This window comes from Ursus arctos, unplaced genomic scaffold (genome assembly GCF_023065955.2).
Source record: "Ursus arctos isolate Adak ecotype North America unplaced genomic scaffold, UrsArc2.0 scaffold_9, whole genome shotgun sequence".
Taxonomy (NCBI): Eukaryota; Metazoa; Chordata; class Mammalia; order Carnivora; family Ursidae; genus Ursus; species Ursus arctos.
Window position 1 is genome coordinate 68,141,711 of NW_026623111.1, and position 22,306 is coordinate 68,164,016.

The 22,306-nt window shown below is 39.5% G+C and overlaps 1 long non-coding RNA gene and 1 other non-coding gene across 2 annotated transcripts; both read right to left on the reverse strand.

Annotated features, from left to right (window-relative positions):
* Positions 1-3,046: 3,046 nt before the first annotated feature.
* LOC123001632 (uncharacterized) lies at positions 3,047-14,563 on the reverse strand. The gene is made up of 3 exons (XR_006410708.3): positions 14,076-14,563; positions 7,694-7,782; positions 3,047-5,788 (listed from the first exon to the last, which is right to left on the reverse strand). It is a non-coding gene; the product is annotated as an uncharacterized LOC123001632 (long non-coding RNA).
* A 4,106-nt stretch (positions 14,564-18,669) lies between these two features.
* LOC113263333 (U1 spliceosomal RNA) lies at positions 18,670-18,832 on the reverse strand. The gene has a single exon (XR_003319142.1). It is a non-coding gene; the product is annotated as a U1 spliceosomal RNA (small nuclear RNA).
* Positions 18,833-22,306: the final 3,474 nt, after the last annotated feature.

Here is a 22,306-nt window from a genome sequence, read left to right on the forward strand (position 1 = left end):
GATTCCCTGACTGAATGTTCACAAAGCGTTCCGGACAGCGTCTGGCACACAGTAAAATCTGTGGAGGTGTTTGTTCAATAAACAAATACGGCCGTTTTCTTATTACCTTAAAACAAGTCCATATTTAGTTTGCTAAGGTAATTTAAGAGGAAGAGACTCTCAGAAGAAAGACCTGTAACACACACAAAGCCCATGTTTGTCCTTTCCCTCTCCCCTCTTTTCCTCTTCTCTTTCTCAAAAGGGATATTTATTTTTATCCATTTAATTGTGGAGGGAGGAGAGCTATGATTTAACCATTTACCTTTTTAAAACTTTTTTGGGTGCATGAGCTTGGTTTGCTGGGCACACAGTTTGCTATTCACCCTTTCTGCTTTCACGACTCTCATTTTTGGACCAGACCATAGGAGCATAGGAGACTAATGGAAGAGTTGGTGTTAGGTGTTTTTATTTATTCGTCTAGTTCAGATGATCGGAGGGACCAAAACAAAGAGAGTATGCTGATTCCGAGGTTGGTAGGGAGCCCCCTTCCCCAAAGCACTGGCAGCTTCCAAAGAATTGGAAGCTATTGTTTTTGATGAGGCTGTAACAGGTTTTTATTTTGAAGCAGAAAGCTTTTATTCTTGATAAAGATCTACTTGTTGCTCATTATGCGTCATTATCACTGTCTCTGAAGTAATGTTTAGGGAAAAGCATATCCTCAGTTTTCCTTATGGGAGTAGTTTACTAGATCTTAAAGCAGTTTAATCTTTTTTTAAAGCCATGGGATTCGTTTTTTTAAAAAATATTTATTTTATTTTTAGAGAGAGAGAGTGAGACAGAGAGAGAACTCGCGAGTAGGGGGAGGGGCAGAGGGAGAGACTCTTCAAGCAGACTCCCCACTGAGCATGGAGCCCAATGCAGGGCTCCATCTCATGAGCCCGAGATCATGACCGGAGCCGAAATCAAGAGTCGGATGCTTAACGGACTGAGCCACCCAGGTGCCCCCATGGGATTACTTCTAATTAAAAATATTTTTACTATTAAAACTCAATTTGTTTTCGTAATATCTAATTTTTCTTTGTTTATTAATGACAGAATTACTACACCCAAAACAACTCCAGATTGATAACTATAAACAACAATCTCATTGACTGATAAGGAACTTTCTTGGACAGTCCTCTCTTTGCACAGTACTACGGGACCATAAACACGACTATGCAAACCGAAACCATGCCAAGCAATCTTCATCAATGGGAAGAATTACAATAGTTCTGTGACCTTTTGTCAAAATGTTAAAAACTTCTTATTGTTGGTTAAAAGTATATAAGGAAATGAAGAATAGAAAAACTAATATTTATTTAGTCCACTGTAATTTAAAACCTTAGATTGAGAATTAAAATGTTTGTAAAAAACTTATCACAAGGACTTTGACTAGCGCTTGCCCTCTCATCGTGTAAGTTACATGTAGAACTGGCGTCTTTTCTCTACCGTGGCTGATTCCCATACTCCTTCCTAAGTTTGGATCAGCTTCCAACACTTTATCCTTTGTGCTTTCAGTGTTGTAAAATAGCTCTGAGAATTGCCTTGATGTAAAGTTTTTTGCTGTTGTCATTTCCCCTGGGACATCTTTATCCTTTTTGTCAAAACCACTTTCTTCATTTACGGCCCCAAGTTTGCCGTTGCCACGTTCCTCTGGCTGCATATGCAATGTCGCCAGTTCTGTGGTCAGCTATTTCTTAATAGCTCCACTTATGCTCAATTGGAACTTGACATCTAATGTTACCATTTTTTGTTTCTTGGCTGTTCTTTCACCTTTCTTGGCCAACTCCCTCTTTCAATTATCTGTTTTTGTAAAATGTCACATGGGTAAATCACCAGGAGACAAGAAGTCTCTACAACTATCTTTCCTGGCTGCCTGTGAACTGAATTACGGACGAGCAGTGACGATCACTGACAAACTTTGAAGACAGTGATGTGATTGGTCGCTGATCATGATGGGCATCTGTTATTTACATAGTGATTTGTGGACTAAAGAACAAGGAGTGAGTTGATACCTTATGTAATCATTCAGTAACTATACCCTGCTACCAGAGGTTGGAACTGTGTTGTTGGCAAATGATGCTATTTAACTTAAACCTATGGTAACTGAAATTTGTGCATATCAGAACCATGGAAAGTGAGACTGTCTATAACTCATGTTTTCTGTAGTATAATTTGAGGGACATTAAAGCAATGGCTCTCAACATACTGTTAGGGTGATCATTCTACAATGCTTATTTGATTACATTATTCCTCTGCTCAACATCCTTAGTGACTTTCTATACAAGACAGTGAAAATGACTACAATCCTTCACTCCCCTCTGTGGCTCAAACCTTTTCAATATGACTTTTTATCTCCTCCTGTGAAGAGGTAAGATCTCTTTCCCTACTTCTTGCATCTTGGCTGACCTTGTGACTTGCTTTGGCCAATAGGATGCAGTGATGGTACGCTAGCTCTTAGCGCACTTCCTCTTACTCTGTTGGGACCTTCCTCTCTGCTGTGGGAAGCCAGCCAGCTTCAGGATCAATGTTGCAGCAGAGAATGTCCTAGTTCCCAATTGACCCAGCAGGTGGCTGTAGACATATGACTGAACTTAGCCAAGATCAGGAGAATCGTCCAGCTAACTTACCTCAAAGTGCTGACCCCCAGATTTAAATAGCTTTGTTATAAGCCATTACACTTTGCAGTGGTTTGTTCTGCAGCAATATCTAACCGATATTCTGCCCAGTGCTTATAGGACCAATTCTGACCAAGAGGCTTTCCAGCCATGGTTTAGACACCCATAGCAACAGAGAACTCCCCATCTCTAATAATAATCTCTACATTTTTGTAGTATGAGATTAAAAACAAAACAAAACCCCAAAAAGGTGGCTCTGGTAATTATAGTTATCAAATCTTTAAGCAGCATTGAGTATATTTGAAAGTTATTTCTTTATAGTAACTGAAATCTATTACCCTGTGGTTTCTAGTCATTGGACCTAGTTGTTGTTGTTGTTGTTGTTGTTGTTGTTCTTCTTCTTCTTCTTTTTAAAGATTTACTTATTTATCTCAGAGAGAGAGAGAGAGTTCAAGGGGAGGGCAGAGGAAGAGAATCTTCAAGTGGACTTCCCCTGAGCACAGAGCCCAACTTGGAGCTCAATCCCGTGAGCCATGAGAGCATGACCTGACCTGAAACCAAGAGTTGGGCACTCAGCCGATGGAGCTGCCCAGGTGCCCCAGACCTAGTTCTACTCCTTAGGGATAAATAAAATAATCTAAGTCTCTCTTCCACATGGATGCTTTTCAAATACTTGGAGATAGCAATTGGGCACTTCATGAGTCCCTGCTTCTTCATGCTATATATTTCCAGTCCTGAGTGATATATAACTTTCACCAGAAATTCTTGTCATTTCCACTTCAACAGCAAATTCCTCCCTCTTGGTCAGAGTTTGCCACAGAGTAGCAATTCCCCTCGTCACTCCCTCTACATGATAAAGCTGTCAGACAAGTGAGGACATTTTCAGATCACTGCTCCTGGGCTGATTCAATTTTGTAATCTACATTATGAAGGCAACTTCCTCCTCCTCCTGCTCCTCCTCCTCCTCCTTCTTCTTCTTCTTCTTTTTTTCTTTTTCCATCTGGCCTGCCATAGCAGGGACTTTTTGGAAATGATCCTGAGATTATTTCAAGGACAGAAAAAAATTAGAGAGGCTGGGATTCAAGTAACACACTTGCCAGGCACAAGTTGGGACTATTCTAGAATATTTTTTATCCCGTGTTTTTGTTTTAGGTGGATTCTTTGGATTTTTATTTTTTCAGGTGTTGGAACCTTGGAGAAAGACTCGTTATACCTTGCATATTGCTTATGTTTATTTAATGTTGCTATTTGGGCCTCTAAGGCCATAAATATTCACCTCTCTATCACTTCCAAATCTGAAGTGGTATACCATTTCACCCTGGGTGGGGGAGAGAAGGAGATCCTTGGAAATTGACTTTCTACAATATTTTTTTGCTTAAATTGCTTAGATTAGATTAGATTAGATTAGATTAGAGCAACGTCTTCCAACTTGCCCTGTTTTCCAAATTATGTTCCCTGCCATCTCTCACAGCAAAAGTCCTTTGACTATGTAGAGACCTTTCCAAATTCCTATTGTGCACAGCCCCCAAATTGGCAGATGGGTTGTAGCAATTTTCTCTTGAACTCTGGCAAGCATTTTGTCACCAATATAAATGCATTGATGTCTTTGAGTCCCTGCCAATTCCCAGTGCTGGACCTGTACATGTTATATTAATAGCCACTTTTTCTTTATGTCAGTGGTATGTTTTGCTTAGAACTCCAAATCCTCCTGTCCTATCCTTGTTTTCTTCCAAACTGTCTGTAGCAACAGGAGCCTCGACCACGGTTCCCCATATGTGCCTGATCACCAGCTCCACAGAAGCCATTCAGTCTTCTGAAAATCCTTTTTAGGTAGGTAAAGTAGGATAAGGGCTGGGGGAATATCAACACCCAGCATCCTAGGTCATCAAGAGCTTCTTGGACCTTTGCATTCCAGGAAGCTCATATGGTCCTGGGTATGCCTGGGTCTCTGTCTGAAATATTCTCTCTTAAATTGCACCTCCCTTAACTCTCACTCTCTTATTCCAGTCTGTAATCACGACCTCAGCGGTCTCCCTAACTTCCCTGCGACACAGATTGTATTCCAAAAGTTCTTACAGGTCATGTCCCCTTCCTCCACTAGGAGTCTCATAGTTTGGCAGTAACCGTGAGGCGCACACCTGGTGCTAAAACGAGGATTTCATCTGAGATCAAACTGGGTTTTTCACCTTAGTTCAAAGCAGCCTGGATAAGCTGAAAAGCAAAAGTGCGAAATAAAACTGTGAAAGGTAAAATAAAATGGAGTCACTTATGTTAAGGGGTTTTAACATGGAGCCAGGAGGCCATTAAGGAAGTGGGCCTTATGCCTGTCCTCAGCAGATGGAACCGTAAACTTCTGAACTGGTCCAAGCTGCAAATATTCCAAAGACTCTGCATGAACACCTGAGATTTGCTGCTTTGCTTAGTGACAGCCTGAGCAACCAATTATACTCAGCCAAGGTTAGTTTTCTGCCGCCAACACCAATCAAAATTATTTGTAAACAACCCACACAAGCATTCTCTTTTGTCTTTTAAAACCCTTGATTTTTGTTCCCGAGGGCACACAAGTTGGGTTGCTACCCCTGTTTGTGCTCCTTGAATTGCAATTCCGAGACCCCCAAATAAACGCTTTTATTTCTGCTCTGCCTCTTTTCTCAGTCGACAAATAACTTGTTACCTCTATGCCATTTGGGCACCTGGGCCCTCATATCGTGGTCTGTGAGGGTCTGATGGCCTCTGGATTCTTCACGCTTTCCTTTGCCTTCACCATTGCTCTTCCCTTCACGTGCGTCTCTGGTCAGCCCCCTCGAGATCCTGGAGCTGAAATCTGTACTTTCACCACTTTCTACTCACTAACCTCAAGCCTTTCATGATTTTTTCCAGTAGATCTGCATGAAGAACGCTGGTGGTAGTCTTCACGAGATGTCACATCGTGGGCTTTTGTTATCCTCCTTCGGCTGCCTCTCGGTCTTTTGCTCTTCCTTTACTGAAACTACCACAAAATCCATCCCCTTGTCCTACGTAGGGCATTTTACCCACATTCAGACGCTCTCCGTTTCTGAGCTTCCAACATGCACAGGGTCGACAAGGCTTGTCTTCTGTAGCACTCTCCCTCAAGGGAATTCTTGTGAATTCAATTTTTCCTCTTCAATGCACTAGAAAAACAGATTTGGAAAGGTCATGCTATGGCTAGAACTACTTAGTGTCGTATTTTGGGAGGAGGTAATTTTTCATCTTTACTTTTGTAGTCTATTTTTTTTTAAGTTGGTTTTGCCAAATAGCTTCAAATAGCCCTAGCTGGAATAATTTTTACAGAATTATTTCTCCGTAGACAGAGAAATACTTCACCTTTGACCCAAATATTGTTGATTTGGTAACGCTTTCTGTTGGCATCTCCTTTCCTGAAAACTAATTTGATGCAGAATCTCTGCTAGTGTTAAGTCATTAATTACTAATTTCTCTTTATTGCTGTGAAAAGCAAAGCTGAGATACTCCATGTCCTTCTCCCTCACCATTCTCCTTATTCTGCTAATCAATTCGTCCCGATTTAAAGAGATTGTTTAAAAAGAAGGAGAAAGAATAAGAGGAAGAACATTAGGAAGGGCTTCTTAATCACCATTGCTGTTTTCCTTTATGTGCTAAAAAGACAGTCTGCAGTCCACTTGATATACATTACTAAGCATGATATTAGTAGGTGGAAGGGAGGACAAACTATTAATGGGTACACGACCAAGAATGGATTATAGGGAAATGCATTTTTTTCATCTTTATTGTATCATTAATCATTCAGGGAGGATAGGAGGTTTTGTCCGTTTGTTTATTCCCTTATTTCTCCTTCTTGGAGAATCTCTGTGTTTTACTTATTTAGCTCAACTTTACATGAAGGAATTTAAAGAATACTTTTTTATTTTATTTTATTTTTTTTTTTTTTAAAGATTTTATTTATTTATTTGACAGAGATAGAGACAGCCAGCGAGAGAGGGAACACAAGCAGGGGGAGTGGGAGAGGAAGAAGCAGGCCCATAGCATAGGAGCCCGATGTGGGGCTCGATCCCATAACGCCGGGATCACGCCCTGAGCCGAAGGCAGACGCTTAACCGCTGTGCCACCCAGGCGCCCCCTAAAGAATACTTTTTTATTTTAAATGTTTGGGAAATTTGCAGAGTTATTTTCCTGTATCTCTATTAAATCCATCTCAGATGAGACTTCAGAGGCATTTGCCCAAGGTTTATATAATAACAAAAGTTGCCAAGTTATAAAATTTTCTTTAGTGCTCTTGTGGTCTCTCTCTCTTTTCCAGTTTTTTTTCCCTGTTTTTAATACTTTACAAATATTTAACATTTTTTCCTCTTACATCTTCCGACACTGAGAATTTTATACCACTTCCCTTCTAGGAAGGAAGGAGAATATGAGTCTGTCTAATCTTGCTGCAAAATGACTCCGAGTTCCCTTTCAAACATGACTTCCGTGACAAATGAGAGATGGTGAGCAGAAGGCAGATAGAACCTTGTGCCTATTTAATGAATCACGTTGACCCACTGCCTAAATTGCTTTAGGCCTTTCCTTTTTTTTTTTTTTTAAGATTTTATTTATTTATTTGACAGAGAGAGAGACAGCCAGCGAGAGAGGGAACACAAGCAGGGGGAGTGGGAGAGGAAGAAGCAGGCTCATAGCGGAGGAGCCTGATGTGGGGCTCGATCCCAGAACACCGGGATCACGCCCTGAGCCGAAGGCAGATGCTTAACGACTGAGCCACCCAGGCGCCGCTAGGCCTTTCCTGATTTTTTTTTTTTTTTAACTACTGGGGCACTTGGGTGGCTTAGTGAATTAAGCATCCGACTCGATCTCAGCTCAGGTCTTGATCATAGGGTCGTGAGTTCAAGCCTTGCATTGGGCTGAACGTTGGGCATGGAGCCTATTAAAAATAGATAAAAATAAATAAAAATTTTCTTACTATTGAATTATACTTGACAGACAAAGTTATATTAGGCTCAGGAGCACAATGCAGTGATTCAACAATTCTATACATTATGAAATGCTCACACAATAGGGGTAATTACCTGATTTCTCTTTGTTCCAGGGCCATGGACCAGGACTTATTTTCATGGATGACTTATTCCTTTACTCTTTCTTCAAATTCAGAAAGTACCTGAACCACCCAGAAGAGAGAACTTTTTAAAAATTTGTTAAATAAAATAGATTTATCAAGTAACTATTTTTCTATTTTATTATATACTGCTTGACAGCTGCTCCAAGTAGCATTAATTTTAACTATATTTTTATAATTTAATTTAAATTTTTATTAGAGAAATACACATACTCAGATTTTAAGAAGGCTTGTAATGAAAAGTAGTAGCCTCTAACACATTCATCCCCGCCATCATCCTTCTCACCAGAAGGAACATTTACTTATTTTTTAAAAATTTTAAACAATGTATTATTCACAATGTTCTGCACAAAACTAAAATTGTTCTGGACATACCAAGAAGCAGAAAAGAGTGAACACCAAATCAAGAAAAACAGGAATTAATAGAAACTGACCTCAAGACGTGTAAACTGTTGGAATTAGCAGAAAAACTAAAAAAATGCTCAAGTCCCCCTCCTCTCCTGCCCTCACTACCACAATCATTCCCATTGATGTGTGTGTATCTGTGAGGGTTTGGTTTTGTTTTGTATTTTATTTCTTTTGTTTATTTAATTCCAGTATGGTTCACATACAGTGTTATATTAGTTTCAGGTTGCAACCTAGTGATTCAACAATTCTATACATTACTCAGTGCTCATCCTAATAAGTGTACTCTTAACCCTTCACTTATTTCTCCCATCCCCCCACCACATCCCCTTAGGTAACTATCTATTCTCTATAGTTAAGAGTCTGTTTTTTTGGTTTGTCCCCTCCCCCACACTTTGTTCATTTCTTGTTTCTTAAATTCCACAAATGTGGGCGCCCGGGTGGCACAGTCCTTAAGCGTCTGCCTTCGGCTCAGGGCGTGATCCCGGCATTCTGGGATCGAGCCCCACATCGGGCTCCTCCGCTAAGAGCCTGCTTCTCCCTCTCCCACTCCCCCTTCTGTGTTCCCTCTCTCACTGGCTGTCTCTCTCTGTCAAATAAATAAATAAAATCTTTAAAAAAATTAAAAATAAATAAATAAATAAATTCCACAAATGAATGAGATCATATGATATTTTCCTTTCTCTGACTGACTTATTTCACTAGCAGTATACTCTCCAGCTCCACCCACATCGTTGCAAATGGCAACATTTCATTCTTTTTTTTTTCTGGCTGAAAAATATCCCGTTGTATATATATACCACATCTTCTTTATCCATTCATGTATTGATGGACACGTGGGCTCCTTCCACAATTTGGCTATTGTAAATAATGCTACAATAAACACAGAGGTGCATGTATCCCTTTGAATTAGTGTTTTTGTATTTTTTGAGTAAATACTCAGTAGAATGATTACTGAATCTTAGAGTAGTTCTATTTTTAACTTTTTGAGGAACCTCCATACTATTTTCCATAGTGGCTGCAACAGTTTGCATTCCCACCAACAGTGCATGAGGGTTGCTTTTTCTCCACACTTACTGTTTGTTGCGTTTTTGATTTTATCTATTCTGAGAGCTGCGAGGTGACATCTCATTGTTGTTTTGATTTACATTTCCCTGATAAAGAGTGATGTTGAGTTGTTTTTCATATGTCTGTTGGCCATCTGTATGTCTTCTTTGGAGAAATGTCTGTTCATGTCTTCTGCCCATTTTTTAAATTGGATTATCTGAGTTTTTTGGTGTCAAGTTGTATAAGTTCTTTATATATTTTGGATACTAACCCTTAATCGGATATGTCATTTGCAAATATCTTCTCCCATTCAGTAGGTTGTCTTTTATTTTGTTGACTATTTCCTTTTCTGTGCAGAAGCTTTTATTTTGATGTAGTCTCAATACAGAAGAGGCAAGAATATGTAATGGAAAAAAGACAATCCCTTCAACAAACGGTTTTAGGAAAACTGGACGGCTATAGGTAAAAGAATGAAACTGGCCACTTTCTTATATCACACACAAAAATAAACTCAAGATGGATTAAGGACCTAAAGGTGAGACCTGGAACCATAAAAATCCTAGAAGAGAGCACAGACCATAATGTCTCTGCCATTGGCCATAGCAACATTTTTCTTTTTTTTTTTTATTTTTTTTATTTTTTTATTTTTTTTATTTTTTTAAAGATTTTATTTATTTATGTGACAGAGAGACAGCCAGCGAGAGAGGGAACACAGCAGGCGAGTGAGAGAGGAAGAAGCAGGCTCCTAGCGGAGGAGCCCGATGTGGGACTCGATCCCGGAACGCCGGGATCACGCCCTGAGCCGAAGGCAGACGCTTTAACGACTGCGCTACCCAGGCGCCCCATAGCAACATTTTTCTAGGTATATTGCCTGAGGCAAGGGAAACAAGAGCAAAAACACAATCTATTTAATTTTAAGTGGCTGTCAGTTATTTATTTCCTGATAAAAAACATGTTCGCTCTACTATTTTTCCTCCAATTTTACATATTCTTTTTTTTTTTTTTTTTTTTGAGAGAGAGGAAGTCAGAGCATGCTCATGAAGGAGGGGAGGGGCAGAGGGAGAGGGAGAGAATCTCAAGCAGGCTCCATGCTCAGTATGGAGACCAACATGGGGCTCGATCTCATGACCCTGAGATCATGACCTGAGCTGAAATCCAGAGCCAGACACCCAGCTCACTGAGCCACCCAGGTGCTCCTCTTTTACATATTCTTAATTACTTTCTACAAATTAGTTACCTTACACCTCTAAAAAGTTGCTTTTTTTAGTGGTTTTTAGCTTATTCTTATCTTATTCACCCATCCTTCACTCTTTCTTAATGCTTGATAGCAGGATAAATGTCCTCTTAAGTTAATACATATGCATCAGGTAATGTATCTGCTCCCTGCAACTCCTCTCTCTTGCTCTCACTCTTTCTGCAAACAGCCCCTCCCTGCAGCTCCTTAGCCTTCTGTTCCAATTGGGATTGGTTGCTCTTTAGGTCTGATGCACAACTATCATCCTGGAACTTCCTTTGCCTTTCTGGTATTGGATTCACTGTTCCCTAGATCCTACATCTTTTTTTGTTAACTTTCCATTGTGTGGAGAACCTCTTCTGAGTAGCTTCCCAATAAAAGCTACATGATAAGCAAAAGTTTTGAAAACTTGGAATGTTTGAAGATGACTATATTCTACCCTCACGTTCATTTGGCTGGGAATTTAATTTTCAGTAGAAAATAATTTCTTCTGGGATTATGAAGACATCTTTCCATTGTCTTCAAGTTCCCATGTGTATGTTAAGAAGACTGTTTTTTCCATTCACAAGATTTTGTATATAAACTTTTTTCTCTTTCTAGAAGATTTTAGGAGATTTTCATCATCCTGGTGTTCTGAAAATTCATGTTGATGTGCTTTCTGTCAATATTTTTAAATTTATTGCCTATGATATTCAGTGGACTCTATCTGAAGAGTTACAGCCTTCATTTCTGAGTAAGCTCCACAAGATCAGGAATTTTATTGCTTTACTATTTACCGCTGAGTTCTTGTCACCTAGCGTGGGGTCTGGTACGTAGTAGGTACTTACTAAACCTGAACGAATGAATTCATGACTAAATGAATAGGGGAATCTTTTGGTAATAATTTTTTGTTAATTTCCTCCCTCTCTTTTATTATCTGGAACTCTCCTGGTTCTCTAGTTTTCTTATCTTTGTTTTTATTTTAAATCTCTTTGTCTCTGTTTTACTTTCTGTGAAATTTCCTTGGCTTTACCTTCTAAACCTTTGTGTGTGTGTGTGTGTGTGTGTGTGTGTGTGTGTGGTTTTTTAAAAGATGTTATTTATTTATTTGAGATAGAGAACAAGTGAGCAAGCAAGAGCACAAGTGGGGGGAAGGGTAGAGGGAGAGGGAAAAGCAGGTTCCTCGCTAAGCAGGGAGCCCAATGAGGGGCTCAATCCCAGGACCCTGGAATCATGACCTAAGTGAAGGCAGATACCTAGCTGACTGAGCCACCCAGGCACCACCCCCCCTTTTTTGTGTTTCTAATGTCCATAATATATTTAACCTCTAAGATTTTCCCTTTTGTTTTCAAAATGTTCCTTTTTTTTTTTTTTTTAAAGATTTTATTCAGGGGTGCCTGGGTGACTCAGTCTGTTGGGTGTCTGCCTTCAGCTTGGGTCATGATCTCGGGGTCCTGGGATCAAGTCCTGAATTGGGCTCTGTGCTTGGTGGGGAGTCTGCTTCTCCCACTCCCTCTCCCTCTGCTCATGTGCTCTCTTTCTCTCTCATAAATTTTAAAAAAGATTTTATTCATTTATTTGAAAGAGAGAGAGCACAAGCAGGGGGAGGGGGCAGAAGAAGAGGGGAGGGACAAGGAGACTCCCTGCCGAGCACTGAACTTGATTCTGCGCTAGATCCCAGGATCCCAAAATCACAACCTGAGCTGAAGTCAGATGCTTCGCCAACTGAGCCGCCCAGATGCAACCTCAAAATGTTCCTTTTATAAAACAGCACATTTTTCTTGTTCTAAGAATATCTTATGTCCTATAGAGGATCTTAAAACTTGAGGGTATCACACTTGTTTGCTTGTTTTACTTTAATTTACTCAGAACTTAGGTGCAAAGATTAGTTTGCTTCTTTTTGGTTTACCCCTCTGGGGTTTTAGGTTTCAGCTTTTTTCTATTCTGCTAAATTACTTAGCACTCCTCCATCTGCTTTCTACATTCTCTTCTCTGTTGTAGTCTTTTTATTTTTTAGTCCTTTTATACTTTTTAAAGATTTCTTAATTGCTATTTTAGAGAAATTATGAAAAGGAACATGATAAGTTTATATCTCAACCTATTAGTTTAACTAGAATTTCCCACTACATTTTCAGTGAAAACTTTAAAGGATTAGATTAGGTAACTTTTTTATAAAGACTTGAGCACAATGTGGGAAAATAATCTTGATCATGAAGATGGTGAATGGGTTATTATCGTTTTTAGACAATAAAATACAATGTTTTAATAAACTGTCATAGCATATTATGAAAAGTTACTCTCCTGGATTTTATTTAAAAGTTCTAGTGAACTTTTTGAGGATTTATACCACTTTTGATGGCCTTTGCAAAAATTCTAAGACAAAGTAATACTAAGCACTTGTCTACCCAAAATAGGGAGGAGAAGGGGGAAAAATAACATCTCTAAAAATTATTCTTCTGTATATATTAAACATAGAAACAACAACCCAAGGACATTGCAAATAGTGCTTTCATTTCAGCATAGCCCCTCTGACGGCGGATTATTTTGCTCCCTCCTGGTGGAGCTGTCTGCAAGGAGTTTAATGAATCAGCCTGAAACCACTGATGCCAAAAGAAAGTGCAAGGAGTCACTGTATACAGTGATCATGTCCTAGAAGTACAGTTTATAAAGTCAAGATAAAATCTTGGTTTCCGTATTGTATAGAGCACCGGGTGTTATGCGCAAACAATGAATCATGGAACACTACATCAAGAACTAATGATGTACTCCATGATGACTAACATAACATCATACAAAAAAAAAGAAACAAATTAAAAAAAAATCTTGGTTTCCCTCTATAATCTAAAGCAAGCAATGTCTACAGCAGTGGTCTGTCATTTAAAAACAACTTACTTATAAATAGTTAATATATACACATATATTAAAAAGTTCAGTAGTGCTAAAGACTTCTAAAAATGTTTACCCCCAGGCGCCTGGGTGGCTCAGTTGGTTAAGCCTCTGCCTTCGGCTCAGGTCATGATCCCAGGGTCCTGGGATTGAGCCCCATGTTGGGCTCCCTGCTCAGCGGGGAACCTGCTTCTCCCTCTCCCCCTCCTCCCTGCTTGTGCTCTCTCTCTCACTCTCTCAAATAAATAAAATCTTAAAAAAAAAAAAAAGAAAGAATAACTAAGAAAACATCTCCTGATGCTTGAGAACAGCCATACTGACCCATGTACACCACACCCTGAAGGTTTTCCAAGTCTGAGTTTGTCCCTCAATAAAAATTAAAAAAAAAAAAAGTATGCCTCTTTATCACTTCTTTTAGCTATTTCTTTTGGCATTTACATGCATATTCTAGGAAAATAAGGTATATACAGCCATCTTTTGATTAATTTTAGGTATTATTAACTCACTTCTTAGTCCAGACCCTCCAAGAGGCAGACACAAAAGTGGGAAATTTATTAGGGAAATGCCTATAAGGAAAAATGGAGAGAGAACCAAGAGAAAACTGAAATGCTATCAGACTGATCTGCAAGTCTTACTAAGTCAGAGAGAGGGAAAGGAGAAAGACTGGGTGGAATCACTTTACAGCACAGAGCAATTCAAAGGAAAGGTCAGCAAGGCCCCTGGGGACTCCTCAAATCATAGTCACCCATTGGAGAAATCCCCTATCTCCCAGAAACCAGTTTACCTTAATATCCCTTTCTCTCTCGGTCACTGCTGGGAGCAGCCCATGGGAAGTATGGACTCCGCACAGATGTAGTGATGGATTTCAAAGCGCAGCGACTAGGCCCGTTGGACGGATATGTTTGTTCCCTGCAGTTGGAAATCTGAGAAGGGACATTCTCATGCCTGCCTCCACTTCCAGTACGACAGGTGAAGATTTTAGCTCCCTTTCACAGACCCTTTCCCCTGTTTTCTTCTCTCCAATATGATGATACTTCAATTTTGATTACATCCATATTCAGGGTTTTCGTTATTACAATTATGTAAAATTTGCTCATCGCTGAGCCAGATAACATGTTATAATTATAGTATTTTTACTGTGTACTTTTTGTTTTTCCTAGAGATAGTAACTACCTCATTTTTTCCTACTTGCTTAGTTTCGAAATTATGGCTAAAGTTTCCCATGTTCCCAAAAGTTTTGCAAAATACCTCTTACTATAAATTTCCATTGTTAAACTTTACAGCAAATCTGCAAAGTTCAGGAGTAGGCTGGTAAATGTTTAACAACTAGCTGTCCTTGGCGGGTAGGGGCAGCTGAACTCTGAAGTTTAGCTTTTCCCCTTCCGTTGTGTAAATACAGATTAACACATGACCCATTTCAAGCTACGAGCAGTGATATCACTGAATGCACGGTTGAAAAGAGAAGCACACTGTCTATTCTCGTGAGTCCATACAAGTTGGCTCCGTCACATTACGGAGATAGCCCTCCTGGAACTGCTCTGCTTCCTGCTCCAATCTGGACTTGTCATTCTGTAGGCCTGCTGTAACTTCACCTCTCTTGTATTTCACTGCTTTTCTTCTAATTCTTGCAATAGGTATTTTCTTAGTTTATCCTGTCATTTTGATGAAGTTTATCTTCTGGTTACTTCCTGAGAAAGGCCATATAGCAGGTTGACAAGCTTTCAATTCTGCTTGCATTTACATTTTCAAGCTTGCATCTCTGAGAATGTCTCCCTCTACCCTCTATTTCTTTGATAATTTTCTTGTAGAACTCTAGTTTTTTTTTTTTTAAAGATTTTATTTATTTATTTGACAGAGATAGAGACAGCCAGCGAGAGAGGGAACACAAGCAGGGGGAGTGGGAGAGGAAGAAGCAGGCTCATAGCAGAGGAGCCTGATGTGGGGCTCGATCCCGTAATGCCGGGATCACGCCCTGAGCCGAAGGCAGGCGCTTAACCGCTGTGCCACCCAGGCGCCCCTGTAGAACTCTAGTTTTAACATTATATCTCCCCAGAATTTTGTAGGCATTGCTCCCTAGTCTTAGCTCCCTAATGTTGCTGTTGAGAAGCGTGATACCATTATCTACTCAAACGTTTTTTTAAAAGGTTTTATTTATTTATTTATTTATTTATTTATTTATTTATGAGAGATCGAGAGAGAGAGAGAGAGAGAGAGAGAGAGAGAGAGAGCGCGAGCACGTGCATGAGGAGAAACAGAGGGAGAGGGACAAGGAAACGCCACACTGAGCAGGGAGCCCAATGTGGCGCTCAATCCCATTACCCTGAGATCATGGCCTGCTATCTAACCTGTAATTGTCAAGAACTCCATTTTGTTCTCTGTTGTTTCCTTTTAATAATATCCTCTTTGTTTCTTGTGTGCAATATCTTTTCATATCTCTCCAAGGATATCAATTACAATTTAAGTTTTTATTTTCCTCTATTTATTGTTGATTTTTAGTCTTTAAAAAATTGTTTATGATCTTTATCTGCCATGCAGGAGGCATAGTTTTCAAATACCTGGCAATCCTGTGTCCCCAGTTCTGAAAAATCAAACACATTCTGGAGACATGGGCTCGTTCACTGTAGTTGTTTCAGAGGACCATTAGATTTTTCCGTTTTGGACCCCCAAATGTCAGAATCTATAGACCTTTCCTCTTGTGTGATTTAGTTTCTTAAAGAAATAGCTGCCAATCTCTTGCCTGGGGGATAGCTGGCATTCTGGAGAAGGATGGGGGAAGCGTTCCTCTCTCAACATCGTTTCAACAGTCTTATTATAAAATTTCTTCTAAACATGAATTGAGGTCTTACTGTGTATAGGCACCACGGAAGAGCTGGGAATCTGAAGAAGGAAGGACAAGGTTCCTACACTCAAGGAATTTGATCCAGTAGAGAAGAAGGAGACAACAGACAACTGTAACCCAGTGTAGAAAGGTTATGAGAAGGCTCTGCAAATTGCTCTAGGAACCCTGACAGGGTGTACGTGACTTTGTCCAGAAATGACTAAACACTACCACATCTCCAACTCAGATATGCACAAGCTACACACGCACCTACCTCCCATCCCATTTCCCATGCCACTCACTAGATCACAGTTCTGTTCTCTTGCCTTCCTACCATTAGCTTCATTTCCCTTTTCTTCTGGTGTTCTTAGTTTTCTGGGATTGATTATTTGGTTTCTTCCCAAAAAATCATCTTGTAGATGCAGTATTTAAGGTTAAATTATAATACTGTTCACCCGAGGGGCAAGACATGTGTTAGAAACGGAGAAACTGATTTTATAGAGATTGTTCTATAGATGGTCATAGAGAAGAGGAAGGCAATATGACATCATTAAGGACACCCAAGAAAAATATCCTGACCATAGCTTATTGGAAAATATATAATGTTTTAACTTATAATTGCTGTAGTATTTACTTAAAGTTAACTTTATGATTTTATTTTCCTTTAAATTTATAATAATTTTGTTATAAATGAATGCACTTTACATCAACAGTTTATCTTTAGGTTTTCATGTTTGACCTTTTTACTGTCTTTGAGAACATTGGGACAAGAGCAGACATTTTAGTGCTTCTGTGGCTGACTTGATTCATTCATTAATCCATGAGAACTTCAAACTTAAAAAAAAATATTTTTAAGTAGACTTCACTACACCCAACATGGATGGAGCTTGACCTCATGACCTAGACAGTAAGTTACATGCTCACCGACTGAGCCAGCCAGTTTCCCCTCAAATCAGAAATTTTGAACAGACTTCAAACTTACAGATTTTGAATGAAGTAGCCATATGAATGAGTGCCAGCCAAAATAAAACAAGAGGAGGTAATATATGTCATTTTCAGTCCACAAAAACTTTCACTGGTGATTCACTATCCTCTTATTCCCCCTGCTGAAAACAGAGGACATGCAAGCCCACTAGGAGAACAGACCTGCAAAAAAAAAAAAAAAAAAAAAAGCTTGGTCTCCTGAATGGACTTCATTTCAATGATAAATAAAATTCTATTCTACAGACCACTGGGATTTGGGGATTTATCCCTTACAGTGGTTACTGCTACCTTAATGGATACTAATGGATACTTCACAAAACTATCTTGCACCTTCATTTATTTAATTTTTTAATTAATTTAATTTAAAAAATTTAATTTTTAATATTTAATTTTTTCCAAGCTTGTTTATTTATTTATTTATTTACTTAGTTTGTTAGTTTATTTATTTATTTATTTATTTATTTATTTACTTACTTATTTATTTATTTATTTATTTAAAGTAATCCTTACACCCAGTGTAGGGCATGAACTCACAACCCCAAGATTAAGAGTCACAAGTTCCACTGACCGAGCCCACCAGGCGCCCCTTGCACATTTATTTATTTAAGAAATATTTAACACCTAATAAATAGCAGGCACTGTATCAAGTCATTGAGATACAGTAATAAATAAGACGGATAAGGTGCTTGTTCTCTTGGAACTTACATTCTCATGGAAGGGAGACAACCATTAAACGAGTAAGCAAATAAATAGGAAACAGGTGTCAGAGAGTAGGAGGTGCTAGGAAAGAAGACTGGCAGGATGAAGAGGCTGATTTAGATGGGCTGGTCATGAAAGGACACCGTGAGGAAATGACATTTGGGCTGAGACTTGAATGGTGCCTCAGCTATCTTTCTTTGGACAAGAAGCATTTTTCAAAATGAAAACCTCCTCTCTAAGATCCTTTCAAAATAAGCCTTTCTCTCCCGGATCAGAGTACATGCCAATGAATGATCCGAAATCGCTCCCTAACGTTAGGGTAGCTAACTGATTCCACAGCTAAAGCAGTAGCAGCCCAACAACGATCACCTGACTTGACTACAGTTGTTTTTGACAATCCCACAGCCTTTGATTACCTAATTGCTGAACAAAGGGGCATTTGTATAATCATAAATCCACATGTTGCACATGGATAAATGCCTCTGGAGAGGTAGAAATTCGATTACACAAGATCAGGGAACAAGCCCGCTGGTTATAACAAATCTCATCTATTGACCCCCGACTTTTGACCTATTTACCTGGTTACCTTCCGGTTCCGGCTTCTGGTTTAGAACCATCATAAAAACTAGAATTGTCATACTACTTTTGATTCTGCTTTGCATAATTATTTTTAAGTCTTCTGCCTGTTGCTTGTCAAATCTTTGTAGAAATTATATATTCAGTAGGGTGACACCAGCTCCGTGCTTTGATACCCTCTCCAACATTTATGACCTTGACAAGATATAGACTTTGGATAAGAAATGCCTGAGAGTTCTCTTTCCTAATCACCCTTGTTTTTTTGGTTTTTTTTTTTGTGTGTGTGTGTGTGTGCTTTGCCCAGGGGTGAGTGTGAACAAGTCCTCCCCTACCACAAATTATGCAGTTGAGTTTCCCGCATTTGGGGAAATCTCAAGGGTCAGCACATCTGGAATGCAAAGGATGAGTCTCACTGTGGGAAAATGACCTTCATGATCATGGTATCTCCCCTACCAGGTTAATATCCTAACTTTCCTTGTCACCAAATATGGCCTTAAATGTTTTCCAACTTCTATGCACTTGCCCTCTGATGTGGGACATAACAACCGGCAAAGGTCCTTCCTGGCACCAAAGGACAAAACCATCAAATGCAGAAAACCAAACTCTGGACCAGTGATGCTTTGGAGAAACATCTTCATCAAAAGGGGGAACTGCGAAACTGAATAAAGGAACCTCATTTAAAGTGGAATAAGGAGGCCAGAAGGGGAAGCCCTTACACCCTACTACTGGACATCAATTGCAGACCCAACAGGAAGAGACATACCTTGCCTCCTTGCCCAGCAACAAGCTCAACCAATAAAAAAATACCACAACCCAGCCAAGCAGAAACCATCACCACCCTAATCTCTTGCTTTCCTCCAAAGGAGTCTAATTCAAAGCAGCCCCTCCCAGCTTCCTCCTTTTCTCTATAAAGTAAGGCTTCTGTCCCTTCCTCTCCAGACTTGCTTATGGTTTGCCATAGCTTGCATGTCTCGAATGGCAATTCCTTTGCTATTTCTGGAAAAAAACATTTTGCTGGAAAAATAACTGGCGTTTTAACCAGGGTCAACCACCCTGAACAGAATCAATCTTATATTTAAAAAGATGAATTTAGCTGCTAGGGGCCCAGGAGGAAGCCGCGAGAACACTCAAGAGGCTGTTGCAATAATCCAGGCAATGCAAGACAATGACTTGGACCAGGGCAGCAGCAGAGGACACATGGCATGGAGGGGTTGAGTAACAGATGTGGTTTAAGTGAAGAGTGGACAGGATTTACTGATGGTTTCAATATGAAGATGGGAAAGGACAGTCAATGACAACTCCAAGGATTTTAGTCTGAGAATCAGAAGGATGAGGTTGCCGTCTACTGTGATAGAAAAGACCACAAGAAGAGCAGGTTTGAGAACGAATATTAAGGGCCTGGTTTTGGAAATGTCAAACTTGACGTGTTAGACATTATATGCATTACCTTATTAATTGCCAAAATAATTCTGAAAGTATGTATTGTGGTCAATTTCATCTTATAGATGAGAAAACCAAAGTTGAGAGAAGCTAAGTTGCCCATCCTCACACACTAGTAAATGGCGGAAACAGATTAGAACCGAGTCTTTTGGAATCCAAAATCAGGGTTCATTCCACCACCAATCTGTGCTACTGATTTCTACGGACTATTTTTCACCTCTTTTTCTAGGACCTAGAACTTCTCCAAGTTGCTTTCAATACAAAGTCTTGTTAGTAACTCTCCATCTCTGGTACCTGGTTACTACATACAGTGTGATGATTAAGCATAGGATTGTGTGAGGACCATGCACGGCAGAGAGGGCTAATTATCCAGTTCCCCCTGAGTTTCCGATGTGTTCATGACTGCTTCGCCGGGCACTAAATTCTCAGCTCCCCTTACAGCCACGTGTGACAATATGACTAAGTTATGGCTGAACCAGAGGAACGGAAGTGGTATATGTGACTTCCAGATCATAGAAAGAAGCTGCTTTCCTTTCTCTTGCTCTTTCCCACTTCCTCTGGTCTGGCACCAGGACGTGCTGGAGCACAAGGCATACACCCTCAGAAAAGGTAGAGCAAAAGAAAGCGTCCGGGTCCCTAAATGATACTGTAGAGCAGAGCTGGCTTCTCCTGGGCCATCCAGCAGCTTAGACTTTTAAAGTAAGAGAACTTAAACCTTCTCTATTGTGTAAGCCAGCATTAAGAGCAGCTGAACTACTGTCTTAGCTATAGATAACACAGAGCAGTCAATATACCACAGCTTCCCAGATAGTATGGTACAGTGGTTAAGAATACAGGCTCTATTGGACAGTGGGTCCAGTCCTGTTTATGCTATTCAGCAGCTGTATGTCCTGACCTAGAGGCATAATCTCTCTGTGCCTCAGTCCTGTATTTTATTTTATTTTTAAAATATTTTATTTATTTATTTATTTAGAGCATAAGTGGGGGAAGGAGCAGAGGGAGAAGGAGAGAGAGAATCTCCAGCAGACTCTGTGTCAAGCATGGAGCCCGACGGAGGGCTTGATCTCATGACCTTGAGATCATGACCTGAACTGAAATCAAGAGTTGAACACTTAACTGACTGAGCCACTCATGCACCCTTCAGGTCCTGTATTTTAAAATAAGGATAACAAGAGTATCTACCTCATAAAGGTTTTACTATGGTTAAATAATTTAATATGTGCAGGGCATTTAGAGCACTGGCTGGGGCATGGTAAGGACTCGATAAATATTAGCTACATAGGTAATATTTTAAAAGGTGAGAATAAACTACTCACGTTGAGAGGAAATAATAACCCAGAAAACATCTTATTTGAATAGGGATGAGTGAGCATCAGGCAGGGATCTTTTTTGAAAAGAATACTTGAGTGCTTTGCCCCTTTCCCTTCCTGGTTATGGCAGAAAAGCCTAGCTGTCCACCCCAACTTTGTGCTTCCTCTTACAGTGTGGTGTTCCCACTTGCTACCTAGCCAGGGGCTATTTGCTCCCAGGCTTTCTTAACTAGTACTTGACTAGGGGCGCCTGGGTGGCACAGCGGTTAAGCATCTGCCTTTGGCTCAGGGCGTGGTCCCGGCGTTATGGGATCGAGCCCCACATCAGGCTCCTTCGCTACGAGCCTGCTTCTTCCTCTCCCACTCCCCCTGCTTGTGTTCCCTCTCTCTCTGGCTGTCTCTATCTCTGTCGAATAAAAAAATAAAATCTTTAAAAAAAAAACAAAAAAACAAAAACTAGTACTTAACTAAAGGCTTTATTTTTAGTATTATTGTGGTAAAATATACATAATATAAAATTTACTGTTTTAACTATTTTTAAATGGTTCAGTTATAGTCCCATGTTGGTTCGTACATTCACATTGTTGTACAATGACCACCACCGTCCATCTCTAGAACTTTTTCATCATCCCCAACTAAAGCTCTATTCAATTTATATATATATATACATGTGTATATATACACACATATATTTATATTTATTAATTTTTAATCTTTTTTAAAATTAAGTTTTTAATTTTAATTCCAGTATAGCTGGAACACACAATGTTATATTAATTTCAGGTGTACAACACAGTGATTCAATAATTCTATACATTATCAGTGCTCATCATAAATGTACTCTTTAATCCCCATCACCTATTTCAGCCATCCCCCCATGCACCTCCCCTCTGGTAACCATCAGTTTGTTCTCTGTAGTCTGTTTCTTGGTTTGTCTCTCTCGCTCTCTTTTTTTTTTCCTTTGTTCATTTGTTTTGTTTCTCAAATTCCACATATGACTGAGATCATATAGTATTTGTCTTTCTCTGACTTATTTTGCTTAGCATTATACTCTCTAGCTCCATCCATGTCATTGCAAGTGGCAGGATTACATTCTTTTTTATGGCTGAGAAATATTCCATTATATATATATATATATATATATATATATATTACATCTTCTTTTTTCTTTTTTAGAGAGAGAGAGAG